Source organism: Colobus angolensis, unplaced genomic scaffold (genome assembly GCF_000951035.1).
Source record: "Colobus angolensis palliatus isolate OR3802 unplaced genomic scaffold, Cang.pa_1.0 Scaffold21, whole genome shotgun sequence".
Taxonomy (NCBI): Eukaryota; Metazoa; Chordata; class Mammalia; order Primates; family Cercopithecidae; genus Colobus; species Colobus angolensis.
Window position 1 is genome coordinate 2,448,747 of NW_012115266.1, and position 5,851 is coordinate 2,454,597.

A 5,851-nucleotide genomic window follows, 5' to 3' on the forward strand; every position below is an offset into this window, starting at 1 on the left:
CTAATTGTCTAGGTTTGGTGCTCTTCCTGGCTTGCCAAGCTTTCTCTCTGATTTGGCCTCTTGGCCCTTCGGTCTGAGGTTGGTCATCTTTGTTCAGTTTTGAGAAATGTATCTCCATTGTTTCTTCTGAGATTCCCTCTTCTCCATCTTCTTCCTCCTCCTCGTCCTCTTCCTCCTCCTCCTCCTCCACTGCTGCCTCTGCTGCTGCCACCGCCGCCGCCTCTTCTCCTCCTCCTCCTCCTCCTCCTCCTCCTCCTTCTTCTTCTTCGACTTGCAGTATCTAGATAATGGCCCTTCTAATCTATCTCCTATCACTTTACTGCCTTTTTTTTTTAAGACAGGGTGTTTCTCTACTGCCCAGGCTGGAGTACAGTGGCACCATCTCAGCTCACTGCAATCTCTGCCTCCCGGGTTCAAGCAATTCTCCTGCCTCAGCCTCCTGAGTAGCTGGGATCACAGGCTCCCACCACCACGGCCACCTAATTTTCATATTTTTAGTAGAGACAGGGTTTCACTATGTTGCCCAGGCTGGTCTCAAACTCCTGACTCAAGTGATCCGCCTGCCTCCGGCTCCCAAAGTGCTGGGATTACAGGCGTGAGCCACTGCACCTGGCCACTTCACTGTCATTTGTGTTTCTTCTGGTTTATCTTTCCTGGGGGAGTTCCCCAGCTGATCTCGTCACCCACCTCTTCATCCTTAAGTCTCATACCTCATATGATTCATCCCATCTGTTATTGACTTTCTTCGATTATTGTTTTTATATCTACTCTTTCTTTTTGTTGTTTTTTGTAACTTCCTATTGCCAGTGCCTTTTCTCATGTCCTCGTGCATTTCTCTTGTGTGTATTCTCCGTCTGTGTGCTCCACTCATTCAGCATCAGGGGATGTCCTTGTCCCCTGAGATGTCTCCCCTGGAACTGGTGAGCTTGTGCCCTTCCCCTGGTGGGACTGGTCATTCTCTCGGGTAATATGCCAGCCTGTGGTTTCAAAGCTAAGGAAGGAGATAAGCGCCACCAGACCACAGCCAACCGCTTCCCTTTGCTATCACTCTTCAAACAGAGCTGGAGGTCAGACCTTCCCCTTCCCAACCTTGGGAAGCAGCGCTGGGGCAGGTGGCTCCCCACATTCTAATGTGCTGGTGCTTGGTGTTTCCAGGGGAAATGTCGGAGGGAGGGAGAAAGCCCACCCCAGTCAGTTCCACTGTTCTCCCCAGTGCCTCACCCAGCAGAGGGTAGCAGAGGCTAACTTCAGTTTAGCCTGCACCAGGGTCAGTGTTCAGCAGTGACATCCCCTCAACAACTCCAGAGAGTAGTAAGAAAGGAACTGAATGCAAACTCCTTCCTTCTGGCATCATACCATGGCCACCTCCAGCCACGCTCGGCCTCCACCCACACACACATCTCCACGCACATCTACTCACATCCCTGTACACCCAGACACACAGGTTCACAACAGCCTGCAGCCTGCAGGAGGGGCTACATCTCACTTTATTTGTTTAATTTTACTGCTTTCCTGAAATCTCTGTTTCTCTCTGTAGTTTCTCCCATATTCCTACCGGAGAAGGAACTGAAAGCTCATGACGGTTCACCATCTAAACCAAGGGTTGGACACTGCAGGCCTTGGTTCATCACCTGCTTTTGTAAATCAAGTTTTCTTGGACCCCAGCCATGCTCACTCATGTGTGTGTTATCTATGTTTGTTTTTGTGCTACAATGGCCCAAATGAGCGATTGCAACAGAGACTATGTGGTCCTCAAAGCTAAGAGATTTTCTTTTTTTTTTTTTTTTGAGACGGCGTCTTGCTCTGTGGCCCAGGCTGGAGTGCAGTGGCGCGGTCTCGGCTCGCTGCAATCTCTGTCTCCCGGGTTCACGCCATTCTCCTGTCCCAGCCTCCCCAGCAGCTGGGACTACAGGCGCCCGCCACCATGCCCGGCTAATTTTTTGTATTTTTAGTAGAGACGGGGTTTCACCGTGTTAGCCAGGATGGTCTTGATCTCCTGACCTCGTGATCCACCTGCCTCGGCTTCCCAAAGTGCTGGGATTACAGTCATGAGCCACTGCGCCCGGCCAGCTTAAGATATTTTCTATCTGCATTTTTAAGAAAAATTTGCTGACCCCTGATCTAGACCAAGGTCCAGACCCTAGCCTCAGGAAAAGCTAGACTTCCAGTGTCACCCATTCGACCTTCACCAAGAGTGGCTCCATAGCAATGCCATCTTCCCCTTGCAGTGCCCAGCGCCTCCCTGATATCCTGGCAGCACAGGAGGGTTCCAGACCAGGGTGGGAGCCATTGAGATGCTCCTGAAATGTACTGTGAGGATGAGCAGATCTGGTCCAGCTTAATTTTCGTAGTTCTGAACTCTTATCCAAGGGGAAGGTGCCCCAGTGGCCTCACTGAGCCCAGGCACAGGGATAGATGGGCCTCAGGCACGGGCTCGTGCTTCCCTGAAATGAGTTGAGGACGCCCATCTCAGGGCTGGTAAGGAAGGAGACCACCACTGCTCCTGCTGCCCTCCTCCCCCACCTTGCCTAGTTCACAAAACAGGAGGAAAGAGAGAAAACAAAAAGTAAGATAAATAGCCAGGCAACCTTGGCACCACCACCTGGCCCTAGGAGTTAAAAAAAGTAATAATAATAACATCAACCCCTGACCTAAACTACTTGTGTTATCTGTAAATTCCAGACACTGTATGAAAAAAAGCATTGTAAAACTTTTTGTTCTGTTAGCTGATGCATGGAGCCCCCAGTCACGTTTCCCACGCTTGCTCGATTTATCACGACCCTTTCATGTAGACCCCTTAAAGTTGTAAGCCTTTAAAAAGGCCAAGTATTTCTTTTTCGGGGAGCTCGGCTCTTAAGTCGCGAGTCTGCCGACACTCCTGGCCAAATAAAAGACCTCTTCCTTCTTTAACCTGGTGTCTGAGGAGTTTTGTCTGCGGCTCGGCCTGCTACATTTCTTGGTTCCCTGACTGGGAAGCGAGGTAATTAACAGACGGTCGAGGCAGCCCCTTAGGCAGCTTATGCCTGCCCTGTAGAGCATCCCTGCGGGGGACTCTGGCCAGCTTGAGCGATGCGGATCCTGACAGCACTCCCGGGAAGGCAATTGCCCTGGTGGAATGCCTCCTCAGAGCAGTGCATAGCAGGCCCCGTGGAGGATCAACACAGTGGCTGAACACCAGGAAGGAACTGGCATTTTAAGTCCGGACATTTGAAACTTGTTAAGACTGGTCTTTGGAACTTGCTCACTCCATATACCTGAGTGGAAGCGTGGCCTGATCACCCACGGTGTGCCTGTACCGGCACTTTGGTTTTTGTTTTTGACTTGACTTGAATTAATTGCTTGATATTTTGGTTTTAGTGTTGATTTTGACTTGACTTGAATTGCTTGATGAACAGGCATGCGTTTATTGGCACTTTGGTTTTGGTTCTGATTTTGACTTGGCTTAAATTGCTTGATGAACAGGTGTGTCTTTAACAACACTTTGGTTTTAGCTTTGATTTTGATTTAGTGTGAATGAGATGAGTGAGTGACCTTTTACCTTTTCCTTCTTGTAATGTGAATGTTGTTTTGTCTCAAGAGAAAAATAGGTCGGACACAAAGTAAACCCACTCCGCTAGGAATTGTGTTAAAACATTTCAAAAAGAAAAATTTCAAAAAGAAAAAAGGAAAGTCATCAAATCATCAAAACTTCCTCTATTAAAATGCATGTTACAGAACCTTAAGAAAGGTTTTGCAGGAGATTATAGAGTTAACCCCTTAGAGGTTGAGATCTCTGTGTGAATTAGAACTGCCCTCTGTTGGTGTTGGATGGCCCACCGAAGGAACTATAGACAGGGAACAATTGGCCATGTATTTAAGGTGGTGACAGGGGTCGGAGGACAGCCAGTGTACCTAGATCAAGTTCCTTTATATTGACTCATGGTTAAATATAATATAGACAAAACCAGCATAAATTTAGCCCTGTTTAACAGCGTATTGTAAAAAAGCCAAAAGTAAAAGTAAGAGCAGCTTCACCAGCAGACACAGAGTTAAAAAAGGGAGTCCCAGAAACAGCAAGAGAAGCCAGTTTTGCAGGAGCCGCCAGAGATAATAGAAATTCTTTCTCCATATGTCCCAGCCTACCCCGCTTTATTGAGGTCAACAGCCCCCTCAGAAACAAGATTCAGGAGCTAACACGCCCCAGGTCTCACCTCGAAGGGGAGGATCGGAATCTCGAGAGACCAAGGAAGGAAGTCAAGATAGTCAAGTGGGCCGTCTCAGATCTGTTCTTGCTCGAGCTATGTAAATGCCTCTCAGAGAGACGCGAGGACCTGTCTATTATAATGACCAGGCCCACATCCGGAGGGGCAACAGACTTTCATCTATCAGCCCTTTTCAACCATTGATCTACTAAACTGGAAACACCGTGAACCCGCCACCTTGCTCTCGGCAGCTAGAGCCCTGTCGAGCATGATTGTGTAGAGGTGTTGGACTCCAGTTTACTCTAGCAGACCTGACCTCTGGGACCAGCCTTTGGCGTCAGTAGACTAGGAGCTATACATGGACGGGAACAGCTTCATCAACCCACAAGGAGAGAGATGTGCAGAATATGCGGTGGTAACCCTGGACACTGTCTTTAAGCTGAGCTCATTGCTTTAATTCGGGCCTTAGAACTCAGCGAAGGTAAGACTGTAAACATTTACACTGCCTCTCGGTAGGCCTGTTTAACCCTCCAAGTGCATGGAGCATTATATAAAGAAAAGAGCCTGTTAAAGTCTAGGAAAAAGGGAAAAAAAAGACCCAGAGAATGCAACTCAGCTTCAGCGTTTGCAGAGGTACTTACTGAGAAGCACTTCTGCAGAGGCTAAGAGTTGGTAGAAAAAACCAAGTAATATTAAAAAAGATTTCAGGAATGCTTCAAGGAGCTGACAAAAGCCTAAGTCAGTTTTATAAGAGACTTTTAAAGCGTTCTGGCTTTACACCCCATTTAACCCTGAGGCTGCTGTAATCCCAGCACTTTGGGAGGCCGAGACGGGCAGATCACGAGGTCAGGAGATCGAGACCATTCTGGCTAACACGGTGAAACCCCATCTCTACTACAAAATACAAAAAACTAGCCGGGTGAGGTGGCGGGCGCCTGTAGTCCCAGCTACTCGGGAGGCTGAGGCAGGAGAATGGCGTAAACCCGGGAGGCGGAGCTTGCAGTGAACTGAGATCCGGCCACTGCACTCCAGCCCAGGCAACAGAGCGAGACTCCATCTCAAAAAAAAAAAAAAAAAGAAAATCAGTATATAGTGATTACTTCATTTGTAAAGCAAGCCCAGGGTAACATCAAGCAGAAGCTGCAGGTGTGAATACCACCTAGTCTATAAAAGTGGCCACCAAGGTGTATGTGAACTGTAACCAAGGAGCAAAACTGGGAAAGAGCAAAAGAAAAAGACTAAGAGTAAGTGTAAAAAAAAAAAAAATAAATTAGCAACGTGAGAGGATGTGGACATGGATGTACATGTGAAAGAAGTCAAGTTAGGCAAGGATTCAAGAGCCGGAGAAGGCTAGAGAGAGATTAATGTGTGAGACGCAAAAAGAAAGGACACTAGAAAGGTAAATGTTCAAAAGGCAATAAAAGAAATGGCCAATATCGCCAGACAAAGAGGCCAAGGGCCAAGGGCTGCCGCACCTTGGAGGAACCAAATACTGATCTGAGCAGACTGACAGGAGCTGAAGAATGTAAAGACTAGGGCAGACCCGGCACCTTCTCATTAGGCTCCCAGGAGCCCATGGTCACATTAAAAGTTAAAAGCAGCAAGATTCTGCCGTATCTGGATTCCAATTTCTCACTGAAGGCTAAGCCACTAAATAGAGTTACAAAGGG